The sequence below is a fragment of the Triturus cristatus genome, chromosome 12 (genome assembly GCF_964204655.1).
Source record: "Triturus cristatus chromosome 12, aTriCri1.1, whole genome shotgun sequence".
In the NCBI taxonomy this organism is placed as follows: Eukaryota; Metazoa; Chordata; class Amphibia; order Caudata; family Salamandridae; genus Triturus; species Triturus cristatus.
The window spans coordinates 216,853,610-216,875,089 of NC_140595.1; the positions used below are offsets into that span (position 1 = coordinate 216,853,610).

The 21,480-nt window shown below is 45.0% G+C and overlaps 22 non-coding genes across 22 annotated transcripts; all 22 read right to left on the reverse strand.

Annotated features, from left to right (window-relative positions):
• Positions 1–512: 512 nt before the first annotated feature.
• LOC146773361 (U5 spliceosomal RNA) lies at positions 513–627 on the reverse strand. Its single transcript, XR_014974557.1, has one exon. It is a non-coding gene; the product is annotated as a U5 spliceosomal RNA (small nuclear RNA).
• An 852-nt stretch (positions 628–1,479) lies between these two features.
• Positions 1,480–1,594, reverse strand: LOC146773362 (U5 spliceosomal RNA). The gene has a single exon (XR_014974568.1). It is a non-coding gene; the product is annotated as a U5 spliceosomal RNA (small nuclear RNA).
• Positions 1,595–2,483: 889 nt separating this feature from the next.
• On the reverse strand, positions 2,484–2,598 carry LOC146773363 (U5 spliceosomal RNA). The gene has a single exon (XR_014974426.1). It is a non-coding gene; the product is annotated as a U5 spliceosomal RNA (small nuclear RNA).
• An 888-nt stretch (positions 2,599–3,486) lies between these two features.
• LOC146773364 (U5 spliceosomal RNA) lies at positions 3,487–3,601 on the reverse strand. Its single transcript, XR_014974442.1, has one exon. It is a non-coding gene; the product is annotated as a U5 spliceosomal RNA (small nuclear RNA).
• An 889-nt stretch (positions 3,602–4,490) lies between these two features.
• Positions 4,491–4,605, reverse strand: LOC146773365 (U5 spliceosomal RNA). The gene has a single exon (XR_014974549.1). It is a non-coding gene; the product is annotated as a U5 spliceosomal RNA (small nuclear RNA).
• Positions 4,606–5,493: 888 nt separating this feature from the next.
• On the reverse strand, positions 5,494–5,608 carry LOC146773366 (U5 spliceosomal RNA). Its single transcript, XR_014973803.1, has one exon. It is a non-coding gene; the product is annotated as a U5 spliceosomal RNA (small nuclear RNA).
• An 889-nt stretch (positions 5,609–6,497) lies between these two features.
• Positions 6,498–6,612, reverse strand: LOC146773367 (U5 spliceosomal RNA). The gene has a single exon (XR_014973787.1). It is a non-coding gene; the product is annotated as a U5 spliceosomal RNA (small nuclear RNA).
• Positions 6,613–7,451: 839 nt separating this feature from the next.
• LOC146773368 (U5 spliceosomal RNA) lies at positions 7,452–7,566 on the reverse strand. The gene has a single exon (XR_014974150.1). It is a non-coding gene; the product is annotated as a U5 spliceosomal RNA (small nuclear RNA).
• Positions 7,567–8,405: 839 nt separating this feature from the next.
• On the reverse strand, positions 8,406–8,520 carry LOC146773369 (U5 spliceosomal RNA). The gene has a single exon (XR_014974579.1). It is a non-coding gene; the product is annotated as a U5 spliceosomal RNA (small nuclear RNA).
• Positions 8,521–9,360: 840 nt separating this feature from the next.
• On the reverse strand, positions 9,361–9,475 carry LOC146773370 (U5 spliceosomal RNA). The gene has a single exon (XR_014974590.1). It is a non-coding gene; the product is annotated as a U5 spliceosomal RNA (small nuclear RNA).
• An 889-nt stretch (positions 9,476–10,364) lies between these two features.
• Positions 10,365–10,479, reverse strand: LOC146773371 (U5 spliceosomal RNA). The gene has a single exon (XR_014974601.1). It is a non-coding gene; the product is annotated as a U5 spliceosomal RNA (small nuclear RNA).
• Positions 10,480–11,332: 853 nt separating this feature from the next.
• On the reverse strand, positions 11,333–11,447 carry LOC146773372 (U5 spliceosomal RNA). The gene has a single exon (XR_014974612.1). It is a non-coding gene; the product is annotated as a U5 spliceosomal RNA (small nuclear RNA).
• Positions 11,448–12,336: 889 nt separating this feature from the next.
• On the reverse strand, positions 12,337–12,451 carry LOC146773373 (U5 spliceosomal RNA). The gene has a single exon (XR_014974427.1). It is a non-coding gene; the product is annotated as a U5 spliceosomal RNA (small nuclear RNA).
• An 888-nt stretch (positions 12,452–13,339) lies between these two features.
• LOC146773374 (U5 spliceosomal RNA) lies at positions 13,340–13,454 on the reverse strand. The gene has a single exon (XR_014974443.1). It is a non-coding gene; the product is annotated as a U5 spliceosomal RNA (small nuclear RNA).
• Positions 13,455–14,343: 889 nt separating this feature from the next.
• LOC146773375 (U5 spliceosomal RNA) lies at positions 14,344–14,458 on the reverse strand. The gene has a single exon (XR_014974550.1). It is a non-coding gene; the product is annotated as a U5 spliceosomal RNA (small nuclear RNA).
• Positions 14,459–15,346: 888 nt separating this feature from the next.
• Positions 15,347–15,461, reverse strand: LOC146773376 (U5 spliceosomal RNA). Its single transcript, XR_014974623.1, has one exon. It is a non-coding gene; the product is annotated as a U5 spliceosomal RNA (small nuclear RNA).
• An 889-nt stretch (positions 15,462–16,350) lies between these two features.
• Positions 16,351–16,465, reverse strand: LOC146773377 (U5 spliceosomal RNA). Its single transcript, XR_014973788.1, has one exon. It is a non-coding gene; the product is annotated as a U5 spliceosomal RNA (small nuclear RNA).
• An 839-nt stretch (positions 16,466–17,304) lies between these two features.
• Positions 17,305–17,419, reverse strand: LOC146773378 (U5 spliceosomal RNA). Its single transcript, XR_014974151.1, has one exon. It is a non-coding gene; the product is annotated as a U5 spliceosomal RNA (small nuclear RNA).
• An 839-nt stretch (positions 17,420–18,258) lies between these two features.
• On the reverse strand, positions 18,259–18,373 carry LOC146773379 (U5 spliceosomal RNA). Its single transcript, XR_014974635.1, has one exon. It is a non-coding gene; the product is annotated as a U5 spliceosomal RNA (small nuclear RNA).
• Positions 18,374–19,213: 840 nt separating this feature from the next.
• LOC146773380 (U5 spliceosomal RNA) lies at positions 19,214–19,328 on the reverse strand. The gene has a single exon (XR_014974646.1). It is a non-coding gene; the product is annotated as a U5 spliceosomal RNA (small nuclear RNA).
• Positions 19,329–20,217: 889 nt separating this feature from the next.
• On the reverse strand, positions 20,218–20,332 carry LOC146773381 (U5 spliceosomal RNA). Its single transcript, XR_014974657.1, has one exon. It is a non-coding gene; the product is annotated as a U5 spliceosomal RNA (small nuclear RNA).
• Positions 20,333–21,184: 852 nt separating this feature from the next.
• On the reverse strand, positions 21,185–21,299 carry LOC146773382 (U5 spliceosomal RNA). The gene has a single exon (XR_014974668.1). It is a non-coding gene; the product is annotated as a U5 spliceosomal RNA (small nuclear RNA).
• Between the last annotated feature and the right edge of the window lie 181 nt (positions 21,300–21,480).

Sequence of the window (21,480 nt, forward strand, 5' to 3'; positions counted from 1 at the left end):
TACACATAGCCATGCACCGTATGTGCCTTTTTCACACGTACTTTCATTAAACCTGAATATAGAAGGATATATCTGTCTAGGCTGGAGACACGTGAAACAAGTCTGACGTGCCCCTTCAAGTCTACCTGAGAGGAAGCTGACTCAGGATTGGCGACCTCTCAGGGCACCTCTAAACGGACACAAATAACGGGCAAGCCCTATGAAAAGCACAGCATGAGTCTTGGTCCCACCTTTAAAAAGGAGGGTGACCTCTGGGATCTGGCAGCAGGATCTTTGGGAGATAAGAAAATATACTGCCTGCGATCGTGAAGTTTCAAGTCAGTCAAGAAAAGCAATCTCATGCACTGCACAAGCTCTTTCCCATGAGGCACCTCTCCTGCACTCTGTTTATGCAAATGAGCAAGCAGAGAGCTCAGGAATAAAACACCAAACTCATGTCCCCCAAAAAAGCAGCAGACAATTTCTGGATATTCCCCAACTTGTAATGCTTTTCTTTTAAACAAATGATAAACAGCCTCACCTGTGGCAAGGCTTAAAAAAATTGAATAAACTCTTAAATGTTCCTCTCCACGGAAATCTTTAGTAAAAGGCGAAAGATTTTTTCGTTTTGAAGAGAAACCAGAGTAAGTGACAATATAGCTCTCTAGGGTAAGTGGCGGCACATCAAAGACCCTGTCATTGCGAGGGTGAGGACCTGAAAGGTATTTTCAGGCTCTAAGAAAGAGGGCGAGAACCAGGCCGGTGGGCAAAACAGGCCAACATTTCAAAGTCTCTGCTCAAGGTACAAAAAGGTGGACTGTTCACATGTGTATGTCTGGGAATATGCAAATTTCTTTTGTACTCACCTCAGCTCATTAGGAGTTGTCGGGGCTGCTGGGGAAGGGGAACAGGAAATGTGAATCAGGCTTTTAGTTAAGTGGCACTGTAGGCCTTTTGTCCCCTAGCCATTTTACGCTTTCAACACGCTCTACACATAGCCATGCACCGTATGTGCCTTTTTCACACGTACTTTCATTAAACCTGAATATAGAAGGATATATCTGTCTAGGCTGGAGACACGTGAAACAAGTCTGACGTGCCCCTTCAAGTCTACCTGAGAGGAAGCTGACTCAGGATTGGCGACCTCTCAGGGCAACTCTAACGGGCACAAATAACGGGCAAGCCCTATGAAAAGCACAGCATGAGTCTTGGTCCCACCTTTAAAAAGGAGGGTGACCTCTGGGATCTGGCAGCAGGATCTTTGGGAGATAAGAAAATATACTGCCTGCGATCGTGAAGTTTCAAGTCAGTCAAGAAAAGCAATCTCATGCACTGCACAAGCTCTTTCCCATGAGGCACCTCTCCTGCACTCTGTTTATGCAAATGAGCAAGCAGAGAGCTCAGGAATAAAACACCAAACTCATGTCCCCCAAAAAAGCAGCAGACAATTGCTGGATATTCCCCAACTTGTAATGCTTTTCTTTTAAACAAATGATAAACAGCCTCACCTGTGGCAAGGCTTAAAAAAATTGAATAAACTCTTAAATGTTCCTCTCCACGGAAATCTTTAGTAAAAGGCGAAAGATTTTTTCGTTTTGAAGAGAAACCAGAGTAAGTGACAATATAGCTCTCTAGGGTAAGTGGCGGCACATCAAAGACCCTGTCATTGCGAGGGTGAGGACCTGAAAGGTATTTTCAGGCTCTAAGAAAGAGGGCGAGAACCAGGCCGGTGGGCAAAACAGGCCAACATTTCAAAGTCTCTGCTCAAGGTACAAAAAGGTGGACTGTTCACATGTGTATGTCTGGGAATATGCAAATTTCTTTTGTACTCACCTCAGCTCATTAGGAGTTGTCGGGGCTGCTGGGGAAGGGGAACAGGAAATGTGAATCAGGCTTTTAGTTAAGTGGCACTGTAGGCCTTTTGTCCCCTAGCCATTTTACGCTTTCAACACCATCCCTCCAATCGATATGCTCAGAGCCACCACTGTGCTCTACACATAGCCATGCACCGTATGTGCCTTTTTCACACGTACTTTCATTAAACCTGAATATAGAAGGATATATCTGTCTAGGCTGGAGACACATGAAACAAGTCTGACGTGCCCCTTCAAGTCTACCTGAGAGGAAGCTGACTCAGGATTGGTGACCTCTCAGGGCACCTCTAAACGGACACAAATAACGGGCAAGCCCTATGAAAAGCACAGCATGAGTCTTGGTCCCACCTTTAAAAAGGAGGGTGACCTCTGGGATCTGGCAGCAGTATCTTTGGGAGATAAGAAAATATACTGCCTGCAATCGTGAAGTTTCAAGTCAGTCAAGAAAAGCAATCTCATGCACTGCACAAGCTCTTTCCCATGAGGCACCTCTCCTGCACTCTGTTTATGCAAATGAGCAAGCAGAGAGCTCAGGAATAAAACACCAAACTCATGTCCCCCAAAAAAGCAGCAGACAATTGCTGGATATTCCCCAACTTGTAATGCTTTTCTTTTAAACAAATGATAAACAGCCTCACCTGTGGCAAGGCTTAAAAAAATTGAATAAACTCTTAAATGTTCCTCTCCAAGGAAATCTTTAGTAAAAGGCGAAAGATTTTTTCGTTTTGAAGAGAAACCAGAGTAAGTGACAATATAGCTCTCTAGGGTAAGTGGCGGCACATCAAAGACCCTGTCATTGCGAGGGTGAGGACCTGAAAGGTATTTTCAGGCTCTAAGAAAGAGGGCGAGAACCAGGCCGGTGGGCAAAACAGGCCAACATTTCAAAGTCTCTGCTCAAGGTACAAAAAGGTGGACTGTTCACATGTGTATGTCTGGGAATATGCAAATTTCTTTTGTACTCACCTCAGCTCATTAGGAGTTGTCGGGGCTGCTGGGGAAGGGGAACAGGAAATGTGAATCAGGCTTTTAGTTAAGTGGCACTGTAGGCCTTTTGTCCCCTAGCCATTTTACGCTTTCAACACCATCCCTCCAATCGATATGCTCAGAGCCACCACTGTGCTCTAAACATAGCCATGCACCGTATGTGCCTTTTTCACTCGTACTTTCATTAAACCTGAATATAGAAGGATATATCTGTCTAGGCTGGAGACACGTGAAACAAGTCTGACGTGCCCCTTCAAGTCTACCTGAGAGGAAGCTGACTCAGGATTGGCGACCTCTCAGGGCACAAATAACGGGCACAAATAACGGGCAAGCCCTATGAAAAGCACAGCATGAGTCTTGGTCCCACCTTTAAAAAGGAGGGTGACCTCTGGGATCTGGCAGCAGGATCTTTGGGAGATAAGAAAATATACTGCCTGCGATCGTGAAGTTTCAAGTCAGTCAAGAAAAGCAATCTCATGCACTGCACAAGCTCTTTCCCATGAGGCACCTCTCCTGCACTCTGTTTATGCAAATGAGCAAGCAGAGAGCTCAGGAATAAAACACCAAACTCATGTCCCCCAAAAAAGCAGCAGACAATTGCTGGATATTCCCCAACTTCTAATACTTTTCTTTTAAACAAATGATAAACAGCCTCACCTGTGGCAAGGCTTAAAAAAATTGAATAAACTCTTAAATGTTCCTCTCCACGGAAATCTTTAGTAAGAGGCGAAAGATTTTTTCGTTTTGAAGAGAAACCAGAGTAAGTGACAATATAGCTCTCTAGGGTAAGTGGCGGCACATCAAAGACCCTGTCATTGCGAGGGTGAGGACCTGAAAGGTATTTTCAGGCTCTAAGAAAGAGGGCGAGAACCAGGCCGGTGGGCAAAACAGGCCAACATTTCAAAGTCTCTGCTCAAGGTACAAAAAGGTGGACTGTTCACATGTGTATGTCTGGGAATATGCAAATTTCTTTTGTACTCACCTCAGCTCATTAGGAGTTGTCGGGGCTGCTGGGGAAGGGGAACAGGAAATGTGAATCAGGCTTTTAGTTAAGTGGCACTGTAGGCCTTTTGTCCCCTAGCCATTTTACGCTTTCAACACCATCCCTCCAATCGATATGCTCAGAGCCACTACTGTGCTCTACACATAGCCATGCACCGTATGTGCCTTTTTCACACGTACTTTCATTAAACCTGAATATAGAAGGATATATCTGTCTAGGCTGGAGACACGTGAAACAAGTCTGACGTGCCCCTTCAAGTCTACCTGAGAGGAAGCTGACTCAGGATTGGCGACCTCTCAGGGCACCTCTAAACGGACACAAATAACGGGCAAGCCCTATGAAAAGCACAGCATGAGTCTTGGTCCCACCTTTAAAAAGGAGGGTGACCTCTGGGATCTGGCAGCAGGATCTTTGGGAGATAAGAAAATATACTGCCTGCGATCGTGAAGTTTCAAGTCAGTCAAGAAAAGCAATCTCATGCACTGCACAAGCTCTTTCCCATGAGGCACCTCTCCTGCACTCTGTTTATGCAAATGAGCAAGCAGAGAGCTCAGGAATAAAACACCAAACTCATGTCCCCCAAAAAAGCAGCAGACAATTGCTGGATATTCCCCAACTTCTAATACTTTTCTTTTAAACAAATGATAAACAGCCTCACCTGTGGCAAGGCTTAAAAAAATTGAATAAACTCTTAAATGTTCCTCGCCACGGAAATCTTTAGTAAAAGGCGAAAGATTTTTTCGTTTTGAAGAGAAACCAGAATAAGTGACAATATAGCTCTCTAGGGTAAGTGGCGCCACATCAAAGACCCTGTCATTGCGAGGGTGAGGACCTGAAAGGTATTTTCAGGCTCTAAGAAAGAGGGCGAGAACCAGGCCGGTGGGCAAAACAGGCCAACATTTCAGAGTCTCTGCTCAAGGTACAAAAAGGTGGACTGTTCACATGTGTATGTCTGGGAATATGCAAATTTCTTTTGTACTCACCTCAGCTCATTAGGAGTTGTCGGGGCTGCTGGGGAAGGGGAACAGGAAATGTGAATCAGGCTTTTAGTTAAGTGGCACTGTAGGCCTTTTGTCCCCTAGCCATTTTACGCTTTCAACACCATCCCTCCAATCGATATGCTCAGAGCCACCACTGTGCTCTACACATAGCCATGCACCGTATGTGCCTTTTTCACACGTACTTTCATTAAACCTGAATATAGAAGGATATATCTGTCTAGGCTGGAGACACATGAAACAAGTCTGACGTGCCCCTTCAAGTCTACCTGAGAGGAAGCTGACTCAGGATTGGCGACCTCTCAGGGCACCTCTAACAGGCACAAATAACGGGCATGCCCTATGAAAAGCACAGCATGAGTCTTGGTCCCACCTTTAAAAAGGAGGGTGACCTCTGGGATCTGGCAGCAGGATCTTTGGGAGATAAGAAAATATACTGCCTGCGATCGTGAAGTTTCAAGTCAGTCAAGAAAAGCAATCTCATGCACTGCACAAGCTCTTTCCCATGAGGCACCTCTCCTGCACTCTGTTTATGCAAATGAGCAAGCAGAGAGCTCAGGAATAAAACACCAAACTCATGTCCCCCAAAAATGCAGCAGACAATTGCTGGATATTCCCCAACTTCTAATGTTTTTATTTTAAACAAATGATAAACAGCCTCACCTGTGGCAAGGCTTAAAAAAACTGAATAAACTCTTAAATGTTCCTCTCCACGGAAATCTTTAGTAAAAGGCGAAAGATTTTTTCGTTTTGAAGAGAAACCAGAGTAAGTGACAATATAGCTCTCTAGGGTAAGTGGCGCCACATCAAAGACCCTGTCATTGCGAGGGTGAGGACCTGAAAGGTATTTTCAGGCTCTAAGAAAGAGGGCGAGAACCAGGCCGGTGGGCAAAACAGGCCAACTTTTCAAAGTCTCTGCTCAAGGTACAAAAAAGTGGACTGTTCACATGTGTATGTCTGGGAATATGCAAATTTCTTTTGTACTAACCTCAGCTCATTAGGAGTTGTCGGGGCTGCTGGGGAAGGGGAAAAGGAAATGTGAATCAGGCTTTTAGTTAAGTGGCACTGTAGGCCTTTTGTCCCCTAGCCATTTTACGCTTTCAACACCATCCCTCCAATCGATATGCTCAGAGCCACCCCTGCGCTCTACACATAGCCATGCACCGTATGTGCCTTTTTCACATGTACTTTCATTAAACCTGAATATAGAAGGATATATCTGTCTAGGCTGGAGACACATGAAACAAGTCTGACGTGCCCCTTCAAGTCTACCTGAGAGGAAGCTGACTCAGGATTGGTGACCTCTCAGGGCACCTCTAAACGGACACAAATAACGGGCAAGCCCTATGAAAAGCACAGCATGAGTCTTGGTCCCACCTTTAAAAAGGAGGGTGACCTCTGGGATCTGGCAGCAGGATCTTTGGGAGATAAGAAAATATACTGCCTGCGATCGTGAAATTTCAAGTCAGTCAAGAAAAGCAATCTCATGCACTGCACAAGCTCTTTCCCATGAGGCACCTCTCCTGCACTCTGTTTATGCAAATGAGCAAGCAGAGAGCTCAGGAATAAAACACCAAACTCATGTCCCCCAAAAAAGCAGCAGACAATTGCTGGATATTCCCCAACTTGTAATGCTTTTCTTTTAAACAAATGATAAACAGCCTCACCTGTGGCAAGGCTTAAAAAAATTGAATAAACTCTTAAATGTTCCTCTCCACGGAAATCTTTAGTAAAAGGCGAAAGATTTTTTCATTTTGAAGAGAAACCAGAGTAAGTGACAATATAGCTCTCTAGGGTAAGTGGCGGCACATCAAAGACCCTGTCATTGCGAGGGTGAGGACCTGAAAGGTATTTTCAGGCTCTAAGAAAGAGGGCGAGAACCAGGCCGGTGGGCAAAACAGGCCAACATTTCAAAGTCTCTGCTCAAGGTACAAAAAGGTGGACTGTTCACATGTGTATGTCTGGGAATATGCAAATTTCTTTTGTACTCACCTCAGCTCATTAGGAGTTGTCGGGGCTGCTGGGGAAGGGGAACAGGAAATGTGAATCAGGCTTTTAGTTAAGTGGCACTGTAGGCCTTTTGTCCCCTAGCCATTTTACGCTTTCAACACGCTCTACACATAGCCATGCACCGTATGTGCCTTTTTCACACGTACTTTCATTAAACCTGAATATAGAAGGATATATCTGTCTAGGCTGGAGACACGTGAAACAAGTCTGACGTGCCCCTTCAAGTCAACCTGAGAGGAAGCTGACTCAGGATTGGCGACCTCAACGGGCACCTCTAACGGGCAAGCCCTATGAAAAGCACAGCATGAGTCTTGGTCCCACCTTTAAAAAGGAGGGTGACCTCTGGGATCTGGCAGCAGGATCTTTGGGAGATAAGAAAATATACTGCCTGCGATCGTGAAGTTTCAAGTCAGTCAAGAAAAGCAATCTCATGCACTGCACAAGCTCTTTCCCATGAGGCACCTCTCCTGCACTCTGTTTATGCAAATGAGCAAGCAGAGAGCTCAGGAATAAAACACCAAACTCATGTCCCCCAAAAAAGCAGCAGACAATTGCTGGATATTCCCCAACTTGTAATGCTTTTCTTTTAAACAAATGATAAACAGCCTCACCTGTGGCAAGGCTTAAAAAAATTGAATAAACTCTTAAATGTTCCTCTCCACGGAAATCTTTAGTAAAAGACGAAAGATTTTTTCGTTTTGAAGAGAAACCAGAGTAAGTGACAATATAGCTCTCTAGGGTAAGTGGCGGCACATCAAAGACCCTGTCATTGCGAGGGTGAGGACCTGAAAGGTATTTTCAGGCTCTAAGAAAGAGGGCGAGAACCAGGCCGGTGGGCAAAACAGGCCAACATTTCAAAGTCTCTGCTCAAGGTACAAAAAGGTGGACTGTTCACATGTGTATGTCTGGGAATATGCAAATTTCTTTTGTACTCACCTCAGCTCATTAGGAGTTGTCGGGGCTGCTGGGGAAGGGGAACAGGAAATGTGAATCAGGCTTTTAGTTAAGTGGCACTGTAGGCCTTTTGTCCCCTAGCCATTTTACGCTTTCAACACGCTCTACACATAGCCATGCACCGTATGTGCCTTTTTCACACGTACTTTCATTAAACCTGAATATAGAAGGATATATCTGTCTAGGCTGGAGACACGTGAAACAAGTCTGACGTGCCCCTTCAAGTCTACCTGAGAGGAAGCTGACTCAGGATTGGCGACCTCAACGGGCACAAATAACGGGCAAGCCCTATGAAAAGCACAGCATGAGTCTTGGTCCCACCTTTAAAAAGGAGGGTGACCTCTGGGATCTGGCAGCAGGATCTTTGGGAGATAAGAAAATATACTGCCTGCGATCGTGAAGTTTCAAGTCAGTCAAGAAAAGCAATCTCATGCACTGCACAAGCTCTTTCCCATGAGGCACCTCTCCTGCACTCTGTTTATGCAAATGAGCAAGCAGAGAGCTCAGGAATAAAACACCAAACTCATGTCCCCCAAAAAAGCAGCAGACAATTGCTGGATATTCCCCAACTTGTAATGCTTTTCTTTTAAACAAATGATAAACAGCCTCACCTGTGGCAAGGCTTAAAAAAATTGAATAAACTCTTAAATGTTCCTCTCCACGGAAATCTTTAGTAAAAGGCGAAAGATTTTTTCGTTTTGAAGAGAAACCAGAGTAAGTGACAATATAGCTCTCTAGGGTAAGTGGCGGCACATCAAAGACCCTGTCATTGCGAGGGTGAGGACCTGAAAGGTATTTTCAGGCTCTAAGAAAGAGGGCGAGAACCAGGCCGGTGGGCAAAACAGGCCAACATTTCAAAGTCTCTGCTCAAGGTACAAAAAGGTGGACTGTTCACATGTGTATGTCTGGGAATATGCAAATTTCTTTTGTACTCACCTCAGCTCATTAGGAGTTGTCGGGGCTGCTGGGGAAGGGGGAACAGGAAATGTGAATCAGGCTTTTAGTTAAGTGGCACTGTAGGCCTTTTGTCCCCTAGCCATTTTACGCTTTCAACACGCTCTACACATAGCCATGCACCGTATGTGCCTTTTTCACACGTACTTTCATTAAACCTGAATATAGAAGGATATATCTGTCTAGGCTGGAGACACGTGAAACAAGTCTGACGTGCCCCTTCAAGTCTACCTGAGAGGAAGCTGACTCAGGATTGGCGACCTCAACGGGCACAAATAACGGGCAAGCCCTATGAAAAGCACAGCATGAGTCTTGGTCCCACCTTTAAAAAGGAGGGTGACCTCTGGGATCTGGCAGCAGGATCTTTGGGAGATAAGAAAATATACTGCCTGCGATCGTGAAGTTTCAAGTCAGTCAAGAAAAGCAATCTCATGCACTGCACAAGCTCTTTCCCATGAGGCACCTCTCCTGCACTCTGTTTATGCAAATGAGCAAGCAGAGAGCTCAGGAATAAAACACCAAACTCATGTCCCCCAAAAAAGCAGCAGACAATTGCTGGATATTCCCCAACTTGTAATGCTTTTCTTTTAAACAAATGATAAACAGCCTCACCTGTGGCAAGGCTTAAAAAAATTGAATAAACTCTTAAATGTTCCTCTCCACGGAAATCTTTAGTAAAAGGCGAAAGATTTTTTCGTTTTGAAGAGAAACCAGAGTAAGTGACAATATAGCTCTCTAGGGTAAGTGGCGGCACATCAAAGACCCTGTCATTGCGAGGGTGAGGACCTGAAAGGTATTTTCAGGCTCTAAGAAAGAGGGCGAGAACCAGGCCGGTGGGCAAAACAGGCCAACATTTCAAAGTCTCTGCTCAAGGTACAAAAAGGTGGACTGTTCACATGTGTATGTCTGGGAATATGCAAATTTCTTTTGTACTCACCTCAGCTCATTAGGAGTTGTCGGGGCTGCTGGGGAAGGGGAACAGGAAATGTGAATCAGGCTTTTAGTTAAGTGGCACTGTAGGCCTTTTGTCCCCTAGCCATTTTACGCTTTCAACACCATCCCTCCAATCGATATGCTCAGAGCCACCACTGTGCTCTACACATAGCCATGCACCGTATGTGCCTTTTTCACACGTACTTTCATTAAACCTGAATATAGAAGGATATATCTGTCTAGGCTGGAGACACATGAAACAAGTCTGACGTGCCCCTTCAAGTCTACCTGAGAAGAAGCTGACTCAGGATTGGTGACCTCTCAGGGCACCTCTAAACGGACACAAATAACGGGCAAGCCCTATGAAAAGCACAGCATGAGTCTTGGTCCCACCTTTAAAAAGGAGGGTGACCTCTGGGATCTGGCAGCAGGATCTTTGGGAGATAAGAAAATATACTGCCTGCGATCGTGAAGTTTCAAGTCAGTCAAGAAAAGCAATCTCATGCACTGCACAAGCTCTTTCCCATGAGGCACCTCTCCTGCACTCTGTTTATGCAAATGAGCAAGCAGAGAGCTCAGGAATAAAACACCAAACTCATGTCCCCCAAAAAAGCAGCAGACAATTTCTGGATATTCCCCAACTTGTAATGCTTTTCTTTTAAACAAATGATAAACAGCCTCACCTGTGGCAAGGCTTAAAAAAATTGAATAAACTCTTAAATGTTCCTCTCCACGGAAATCTTTAGTAAAAGGCGAAAGATTTTTTCGTTTTGAAGAGAAACCAGAGTAAGTGACAATATAGCTCTCTAGGGTAAGTGGCGGCACATCAAAGACCCTGTCATTGCGAGGGTGAGGACCTGAAAGGTATTTTCAGGCTCTAAGAAAGAGGGCGAGAACCAGGCCGGTGGGCAAAACAGGCCAACATTTCAAAGTCTCTGCTCAAGGTACAAAAAGGTGGACTGTTCACATGTGTATGTCTGGGAATATGCAAATTTCTTTTGTACTCACCTCAGCTCATTAGGAGTTGTCGGGGCTGCTGGGGAAGGGGAACAGGAAATGTGAATCAGGCTTTTAGTTAAGTGGCACTGTAGGCCTTTTGTCCCCTAGCCATTTTACGCTTTCAACACGCTCTACACATAGCCATGCACCGTATGTGCCTTTTTCACACGTACTTTCATTAAACCTGAATATAGAAGGATATATCTGTCTAGGCTGGAGACACGTGAAACAAGTCTGACGTGCCCCTTCAAGTCTACCTGAGAGGAAGCTGACTCAGGATTGGCGACCTCTCAGGGCACCTCTAAACGGACACAAATAACGGGCAAGCCCTATGAAAAGCACAGCATGAGTCTTGGTCCCACCTTTAAAAAGGAGGGTGACCTCTGGGATCTGGCAGCAGGATCTTTGGGAGATAAGAAAATATACTGCCTGCGATCGTGAAGTTTCAAGTCAGTCAAGAAAAGCAATCTCATGCACTGCACAAGCTCTTTCCCATGAGGCACCTCTCCTGCACTCTGTTTATGCAAATGAGCAAGCAGAGAGCTCAGGAATAAAACACCAAACTCATGTCCCCCAAAAAAGCAGCAGACAATTGCTGGATATTCCCCAACTTGTAATGCTTTTCTTTTAAACAAATGATAAACAGCCTCACCTGTGGCAAGGCTTAAAAAAATTGAATAAACTCTTAAATGTTCCTCTCCACGGAAATCTTTAGTAAAAGGCGAAAGATTTTTTCGTTTTGAAGAGAAACCAGAGTAAGTGACAATATAGCTCTCTAGGGTAAGTGGCGGCACATCAAAGACCCTGTCATTGCGAGGGTGAGGACCTGAAAGGTATTTTCAGGCTCTAAGAAAGAGGGCGAGAACCAGGCCGGTGGGCAAAACAGGCCAACATTTCAAAGTCTCTGCTCAAGGTACAAAAAGGTGGACTGTTCACATGTGTATGTCTGGGAATATGCAAATTTCTTTTGTACTCACCTCAGCTCATTAGGAGTTGTCGGGGCTGCTGGGGAAGGGGAACAGGAAATGTGAATCAGGCTTTTAGTTAAGTGGCACTGTAGGCCTTTTGTCCCCTAGCCATTTTACGCTTTCAACACCATCCCTCCAATCGATATGCTCAGAGCCACCACTGTGCTCTACACATAGCCATGCACCGTATGTGCCTTTTTCACACGTACTTTCATTAAACCTGAATATAGAAGGATATATCTGTCTAGGCTGGAGACACATGAAACAAGTCTGACGTGCCCCTTCAAGTCTACCTGAGAGGAAGCTGACTCAGGATTGGTGACCTCTCAGGGCACCTCTAAACGGACACAAATAACGGGCAAGCCCTATGAAAAGCACAGCATGAGTCTTGGTCCCACCTTTAAAAAGGAGGGTGACCTCTGGGATCTGGCAGCAGTATCTTTGGGAGATAAGAAAATATACTGCCTGCAATCGTGAAGTTTCAAGTCAGTCAAGAAAAGCAATCTCATGCACTGCACAAGCTCTTTCCCATGAGGCACCTCTCCTGCACTCTGTTTATGCAAATGAGCAAGCAGAGAGCTCAGGAATAAAACACCAAACTCATGTCCCCCAAAAAAGCAGCAGACAATTGCTGGATATTCCCCAACTTGTAATGCTTTTCTTTTAAACAAATGATAAACAGCCTCACCTGTGGCAAGGCTTAAAAAAATTGAATAAACTCTTAAATGTTCCTCTCCAAGGAAATCTTTAGTAAAAGGCGAAAGATTTTTTCGTTTTGAAGAGAAACCAGAGTAAGTGACAATATAGCTCTCTAGGGTAAGTGGCGGCACATCAAAGACCCTGTCATTGCGAGGGTGAGGACCTGAAAGGTATTTTCAGGCTCTAAGAAAGAGGGCGAGAACCAGGCCGGTGGGCAAAACAGGCCAACATTTCAAAGTCTCTGCTCAAGGTACAAAAAGGTGGACTGTTCACATGTGTATGTCTGGGAATATGCAAATTTCTTTTGTACTCACCTCAGCTCATTAGGAGTTGTCGGGGCTGCTGGGGAAGGGGAACAGGAAATGTGAATCAGGCTTTTAGTTAAGTGGCACTGTAGGCCTTTTGTCCCCTAGCCATTTTACGCTTTCAACACCATCCCTCCAATCGATATGCTCAGAGCCACCACTGTGCTCTAAACATAGCCATGCACCGTATGTGCCTTTTTCACTCGTACTTTCATTAAACCTGAATATAGAAGGATATATCTGTCTAGGCTGGAGACACGTGAAACAAGTCTGACGTGCCCCTTCAAGTCTACCTGAGAGGAAGCTGACTCAGGATTGGCGACCTCTCAGGGCACAAATAACGGGCACAAATAACGGGCAAGCCCTATGAAAAGCACAGCATGAGTCTTGGTCCCACCTTTAAAAAGGAGGGTGACCTCTGGGATCTGGCAGCAGGATCTTTGGGAGATAAGAAAATATACTGCCTGCGATCGTGAAGTTTCAAGTCAGTCAAGAAAAGCAATCTCATGCACTGCACAAGCTCTTTCCCATGAGGCACCTCTCCTGCACTCTGTTTATGCAAATGAGCAAGCAGAGAGCTCAGGAATAAAACACCAAACTCATGTCCCCCAAAAAAGCAGCAGACAATTGCTGGATATTCCCCAACTTCTAATACTTTTCTTTTAAACAAATGATAAACAGCCTCACCTGTGGCAAGGCTTAAAAAAATTGAATAAACTCTTAAATGTTCCTCTCCACGGAAATCTTTAGTAAGAGGCGAAAGATTTTTTCGTTTTGAAGAGAAACCAGAGTAAGTGACAATATAGCTCTCTAGGGTAAGTGGCGGCACATCAAAGACCCTGTCATTGCGAGGGTGAGGACCTGAAAGGTATTTTCAGGCTCTAAGAAAGAGGGCGAGAACCAGGCCGGTGGGCAAAACAGGCCAACATTTCAAAGTCTCTGCTCAAGGTACAAAAAGGTGGACTGTTCACATGTGTATGTCTGGGAATATGCAAATTTCTTTTGTACTCACCTCAGCTCATTAGGAGTTGTCGGGGCTGCTGGGGAAGGGGAACAGGAAATGTGAATCAGGCTTTTAGTTAAGTGGCACTGTAGGCCTTTTGTCCCCTAGCCATTTTACGCTTTCAACACCATCCCTCCAATCGATATGCTCAGAGCCACTACTGTGCTCTACACATAGCCATGCACCGTATGTGCCTTTTTCACACGTACTTTCATTAAACCTGAATATAGAAGGATATATCTGTCTAGGCTGGAGACACGTGAAACAAGTCTGACGTGCCCCTTCAAGTCTACCTGAGAGGAAGCTGACTCAGGATTGGCGACCTCTCAGGGCACCTCTAAACGGACACAAATAACGGGCAAGCCCTATGAAAAGCACAGCATGAGTCTTGGTCCCACCTTTAAAAAGGAGGGTGACCTCTGGGATCTGGCAGCAGGATCTTTGGGAGATAAGAAAATATACTGCCTGCGATCGTGAAGTTTCAAGTCAGTCAAGAAAAGCAATCTCATGCACTGCACAAGCTCTTTCCCATGAGGCACCTCTCCTGCACTCTGTTTATGCAAATGAGCAAGCAGAGAGCTCAGGAATAAAACACCAAACTCATGTCCCCCAAAAAAGCAGCAGACAATTGCTGGATATTCCCCAACTTCTAATACTTTTCTTTTAAACAAATGATAAACAGCCTCACCTGTGGCAAGGCTTAAAAAAATTGAATAAACTCTTAAATGTTCCTCGCCACGGAAATCTTTAGTAAAAGGCGAAAGATTTTTTCGTTTTGAAGAGAAACCAGAATAAGTGACAATATAGCTCTCTAGGGTAAGTGGCGCCACATCAAAGACCCTGTCATTGCGAGGGTGAGGACCTGAAAGGTATTTTCAGGCTCTAAGAAAGAGGGCGAGAACCAGGCCGGTGGGCAAAACAGGCCAACATTTCAGAGTCTCTGCTCAAGGTACAAAAAGGTGGACTGTTCACATGTGTATGTCTGGGAATATGCAAATTTCTTTTGTACTCACCTCAGCTCATTAGGAGTTGTCGGGGCTGCTGGGGAAGGGGAACAGGAAATGTGAATCAGGCTTTTAGTTAAGTGGCACTGTAGGCCTTTTGTCCCCTAGCCATTTTACGCTTTCAACACCATCCCTCCAATCGATATGCTCAGAGCCACCACTGTGCTCTACACATAGCCATGCACCGTATGTGCCTTTTTCACACGTACTTTCATTAAACCTGAATATAGAAGGATATATCTGTCTAGGCTGGAGACACATGAAACAAGTCTGACGTGCCCCTTCAAGTCTACCTGAGAGGAAGCTGACTCAGGATTGGCGACCTCTCAGGGCACCTCTAACAGGCACAAATAACGGGCATGCCCTATGAAAAGCACAGCATGAGTCTTGGTCCCACCTTTAAAAAGGAGGGTGACCTCTGGGATCTGGCAGCAGGATCTTTGGGAGATAAGAAAATATACTGCCTGCGATCGTGAAGTTTCAAGTCAGTCAAGAAAAGCAATCTCATGCACTGCACAAGCTCTTTCCCATGAGGCACCTCTCCTGCACTCTGTTTATGCAAATGAGCAAGCAGAGAGCTCAGGAATAAAACACCAAACTCATGTCCCCCAAAAATGCAGCAGACAATTGCTGGATATTCCCCAACTTCTAATGTTTTTATTTTAAACAAATGATAAACAGCCTCACCTGTGGCAAGGCTTAAAAAAATTGAATAAACTCTTAAATGTTCCTCTCCACGGAAATCTTTAGTAAAAGGCGAAAGATTTTTTCGTTTTGAAGAGAAACCAGAGTAAGTGACAATATAGCTCTCTAGGGTAAGTGGCGCCACATCAAAGACCCTGTCATTGCGAGGGTGAGGACCTGAAAGGTATTTTCAGGCTCTAAGAAAGAGGGCGAGAACCAGGCCGGTGGGCAAAACAGGCCAACTTTTCAAAGTCTCTGCTCAAGGTACAAAAAAGTGGACTGTTCACATGTGTATGTCTGGGAATATGCAAATTTCTTTTGTACTAACCTCAGCTCATTAGGAGTTGTCGGGGCTGCTGGGGAAGGGGAAAAGGAAATGTGAATCAGGCTTTTAGTTAAGTGGCACTGTAGGCCTTTTGTCCCCTAGCCATTTTACGCTTTCAACACCATCCCTCCAATCGATATGCTCAGAGCCACCCCTGCGCTCTACACATAGCCATGCACCGTATGTGCCTTTTTCACATGTACTTTCATTAAACCTGAATATAGAAGGATATATCTGTCTAGGCTGGAGACACATGAAACAAGTCTGACGTGCCCCTTCAAGTCTACCTGAGAGGAAGCTGACTCAGGATTGGTGACCTCTCAGGGCACCTCTAAACGGACACAAATAACGGGCAAGCCCTATGAAAAGCACAGCATGAGTCTTGGTCCCACCTTTAAAAAGGAGGGTGACCTCTGGGATCTGGCAGCAGGATCTTTGGGAGATAAGAAAATATACTGCCTGCGATCGTGAAATTTCAAGTCAGTCAAGAAAAGCAATCTCATGCACTGCACAAGCTCTTTCCCATGAGGCACCTCTCCTGCACTCTGTTTATGCAAATGAGCAAGCAGAGAGCTCAGGAATAAAACACCAAACTCATGTCCCCCAAAAAAGCAGCAGACAATTGCTGGATATTCCCCAACTTGTAATGCTTTTCTTTTAAACAAATGATAAACAGCCTCACCTGTGGCAAGGCTTAAAAAAATTGAATAAACTCTTAAATGTTCCTCTCCACGGAAATCTTTAGTAAAAGGCGAAAGATTTTTTCATTTTGAAGAGAAACCAGAGTAAGTGACAATATAGCTCTCTAGGGTAAGTGGCGGCACATCAAAGACCCTGTCATTGCGAGGGTGAGGACCTGAAAGGTATTTTCAGGCTCTAAGAAAGAGGGCGAGAACCAGGCCGGTGGGCAAAACAGGCCAACATTTCAAAGTCTCTGCTCAAGGTACAAAAAGGTGGACTGTTCACATGTGTATGTCTGGGAATATGCAAATTTCTTTTGTACTCACCTCAGCTCATTAGGAGTTGTCGGGGCTGCTGGGGAAGGGGAACAGGAAATGTGAATCAGGCTTTTAGTTAAGTGGCACTGTAGGCCTTTTGTCCCCTAGCCATTTTACGCTTTCAACACGCTCTACACATAGCCATGCACCGTATGTGCCTTTTTCACACGTACTTTCATTAAACCTGAATATAGAAGGATATATCTGTCTAGGCTGGAGACACGTGAAACAAGTCTGACGTGCCCCTTCAAGTCAACCTGAGAGGAAGCTGACTCAGGATTGGCGACCTCAACGGGCACCTCTAACGGGCAAGCCCTATGAAAAGCACAGCATGAGTCTTGGTCCCACCTTTAAAAAGGAGGGTGACCTCTGGGATCTGGCAGCAGGATCTTTGGGAGATAAGAAAATATACTGCCTGCGATCGTGAAGTTTCAAGTCAGTCAAGAAAAGCAATCTCATGCACTGCACAAGCTCTTTCCCATGAGGCACCTCTCCTGCACTCTGTTTATGCAAATGAGCAAGCAGAGAGCTCAGGAATAAAACACCAAACTCATGTCCCCCAAAAAAGCAGCAGACAATTGCTGGATATTCCCCAACTTGTAATGCTTTTCTTTTAAACAAATGATAAACAGCCTCACCTGTGGCAAGGCTTAAAAAAATTGAATAAACTCTTAAATGTTCCTCTCCACGGAAATCTTTAGTAAAAGACGAAAGATTTTTTCGTTTTGAAGAGAAACCAGAGTAAGTGACAATATAGCTCTCTAGGGTAAGTGGCGGCACATCAAAGACCCTGTCATTGCGAGGGTGAGGACCTGAAAGGTATTTTCAGGCTCTAAGAAAGAGGGCGAGAACCAGGCCGGTGGGCAAAACAGGCCAACATTTCAAAGTCTCTGCTCAAGGTACAAAAAGGTGGACTGTTCACATGTGTATGTCTGGGAATATGCAAATTTCTTTTGTACTCACCTCAGCTCATTAGGAGTTGTCGGGGCTGCTGGGGAAGGGGAACAGGAAATGTGAATCAGGCTTTTAGTTAAGTGGCACTGTAGGCCTTTTGTCCCCTAGCCATTTTACGCTTTCAACACGCTCTACACATAGCCATGCACCGTATGTGCCTTTTTCACACGTACTTTCATTAAACCTGAATATAGAAGGATATATCTGTCTAGGCTGGAGACACGTGAAACAAGTCTGACGTGCCCCTTCAAGTCTACCTGAGAGGAAGCTGACTCAGGATTGGCGACCTCAACGGGCACAAATAACGGGCAAGCCCTATGAAAAGCACAGCATGAGTCTTGGTCCCACCTTTAAAAAGGAGGGTGACCTCTGGGATCTGGCAGCAGGATCTTTGGGAGATAAGAAAATATACTGCCTGCGATCGTGAAGTTTCAAGTCAGTCAAGAAAAGCAATCTCATGCACTGCACAAGCTCTTTCCCATGAGGCACCTCTCCTGCACTCTGTTTATGCAAATGAGCAAGCAGAGAGCTCAGGAATAAAACACCAAACTCATGTCCCCCAAAAAAGCAGCAGACAATTGCTGGATATTCCCCAACTTGTAATGCTTTTCTTTTAAACAAATGATAAACAGCCTCACCTGTGGCAAGGCTTAAAAAAATTGAATAAACTCTTAAATGTTCCTCTCCACGGAAATCTTTAGTAAAAGGCGAAAGATTTTTTCGTTTTGAAGAGAAACCAGAGTAAGTGACAATATAGCTCTCTAGGGTAAGTGGCGGCACATCAAAGACCCTGTCATTGCGAGGGTGAGGACCTGAAAGGTATTTTCAGGCTCTAAGAAAGAGGGCGAGAACCAGGCCGGTGGGCAAAACAGGCCAACATTTCAAAGTCTCTGCTCAAGGTACAAAAAGGTGGACTGTTCACATGTGTATGTCTGGGAATATGCAAATTTCTTTTGTACTCACCTCAGCTCATTAGGAGTTGTCGGGGCTGCTGGGGAAGGGGGAACAGGAAATGTGAATCAGGCTTTTAGTTAAGTGGCACTGTAGGCCTTTTGTCCCCTAGCCATTTTACGCTTTCAACACGCTCTACACATAGCCATGCACCGTATGTGCCTTTTTCACACGTACTTTCATTAAACCTGAATATAGAAGGATATATCTGTCTAGGCTGGAGACACGTGAAACAAGTCTGACGTGCCCCTTCAAGTCTACCTGAGAGGAAGCTGACTCAGGATTGGCGACCTCAACGGGCACAAATAACGGGCAAGCCCTATGAAAAGCACAGCATGAGTCTTGGTCCCACCTTTAAAAAGGAGGGTGACCTCTGGGATCTGGCAGCAGGATCTTTGGGAGATAAGAAAATATACTGCCTGCGATCGTGAAGTTTCAAGTCAGTCAAGAAAAGCAATCTCATGCACTGCACAAGCTCTTTCCCATGAGGCACCTCTCCTGCACTCTGTTTATGCAAATGAGCAAGCAGAGAGCTCAGGAATAAAACACCAAACTCATGTCCCCCAAAAAAGCAGCAGACAATTGCTGGATATTCCCCAACTTGTAATGCTTTTCTTTTAAACAAATGATAAACAGCCTCACCTGTGGCAAGGCTTAAAAAAATTGAATAAACTCTTAAATGTTCCTCTCCACGGAAATCTTTAGTAAAAGGCGAAAGATTTTTTCGTTTTGAAGAGAAACCAGAGTAAGTGACAATATAGCTCTCTAGGGTAAGTGGCGGCACATCAAAGACCCTGTCATTGCGAGGGTGAGGACCTGAAAGGTATTTTCAGGCTCTAAGAAAGAGGGCGAGAACCAGGCCGGTGGGCAAAACAGGCCAACATTTCAAAGTCTCTGCTCAAGGTACAAAAAGGTGGACTGTTCACATGTGTATGTCTGGGAATATGCAAATTTCTTTTGTACTCACCTCAGCTCATTAGGAGTTGTCGGGGCTGCTGGGGAAGGGGAACAGGAAATGTGAATCAGGCTTTTAGTTAAGTGGCACTGTAGGCCTTTTGTCCCCTAGCCATTTTACGCTTTCAACACCATCCCTCCAATCGATATGCTCAGAGCCACCACTGTGCTCTACACATAGCCATGCACCGTATGTGCCTTTTTCACACGTACTTTCATTAAACCTGAATATAGAAGGATATATCTGTCTAGGCTGGAGACACATGAAACAAGTCTGACGTGCCCCTTCAAGTCTACCTGAGAAGAAGCTGACTCAGGATTGGTGACCTCTCAGGGCACCTCTAAACGGACACAAATAACGGGCAAGCCCTATGAAAAGCACAGCATGAGTCTTGGTCCCACCTTTAAAAAGGAGGGTGACCTCTGGGATCTGGCAGCAGGATCTTTGGGAGATAAGAAAATATACTGCCTGCGATCGTGAAGTTTCAAGTCAGTCAAGAAAAGCAATCTCATGCACTGCACAAGCTCTTTCCCATGAGGCACCTCTCCTGCACTCTGTTTATGCAAATGAGCAAGCAGAGAGCTCAGGAATAAAACACCAAACTCATGTCCCCCAAAAAAGCAGCAGACAATTTCTGGATATTCCCCAACTTGTAATGCTTTTCTTTTAAACAAATGATAAACAGCCTCACCTGTGGCAAGGCTTAAAAAAATTGAATAAACTCTTAAATGTTCCTCTCCACGGAAATCTTTAGTAAAAGGCGAAAGATTTTTTCGTTTTGAAGAGAAACCAGAGTAAGTGACAATATAGCTCTCTAGGGTAAGTGGCGGCACATCAAAGACCCTGTCATTGCGAGGGTGAGGACCTGAAAGGTATTTTCAGGCTCTAAGAAAGAGGGCGAGAACCAGGCCGGTGGGCAAAACAGGCCAACATTTCAAAGTCTCTGCTCAAGGTACAAAAAGGTGGACTGTTCACATGTGTATGTCTGGGAATATGCAAATTTCTTTTGTACTCACCTCAGCTCATTAGGAGTTGTCGGGGCTGCTGGGGAAGGGGAACAGGAAATGTGAATCAGGCTTTTAGTTAAGTGGCACTGTAGGCCTTTTGTCCCCTAGCCATTTTACGCTTTCAACACGCTCTACACATAGCCATGCACCGTATGTGCCTTTTTCACACGTACTTTCATTAAACCTGAATATAGAAGGATATATCTGTCTAGGCTGGAGACACGTGAAACAAGTCTGACGTGCCCCTTCAAGTCTACCTGAGAGGAAGCTGACTCAGGATTGGCGACCTCTCAGGGCACCTCTAACGGGCACAAATAACGGGCAAGCCCTATGAAAAGCACAGCATGAGTCTTGGTCCCACCTTTAAAAAGGAGGGTGACCTCTGGGATCTGGCAGCAGGATCTTTGGGAGATAAGAAAATATACTGCCTGCGATCGTGAAGTTTCAAGTCAGTCAAGAAAAGCAATCTCATGCACTGCACAAGCTCTTTCCCATGAGGCACCTCTCCTGCACTCTGTTTATGCAAATGAGCAAGCAGAGAGCTCAGGAATAAAACACCAAACTCATGTCCCTCAAAAAAGCAGCAGACAATTGCTGGATATTCCCCAACTTGTAATGCTTTTCTTTTAAACAAATGATAAACAGCCTCACCTGTGGCAAGGCTTAAAAAAATTGAATAAACTCTTAAATGTTCCTCTCCACGGAAATCTTTAGTAAAAGGCGAAAGATTTTTTCGTTTTGAAGAGAAACCAGAGTAAGTGACAATATAGCTCTCTAGGGTAAGTGGCGGCACATCAAAGACCCTGTCATTGCGAGGGTGAGGACCTGAAAGGTATTTTCAGGCTCTAAGAAAGAGGGCGAGAACCAGGCCGGTGGGCAAAACAGGCCAACATTTCAAAGTCTCTGCTCAAGGTACAAAAAGGTGGACTGTTCACATGT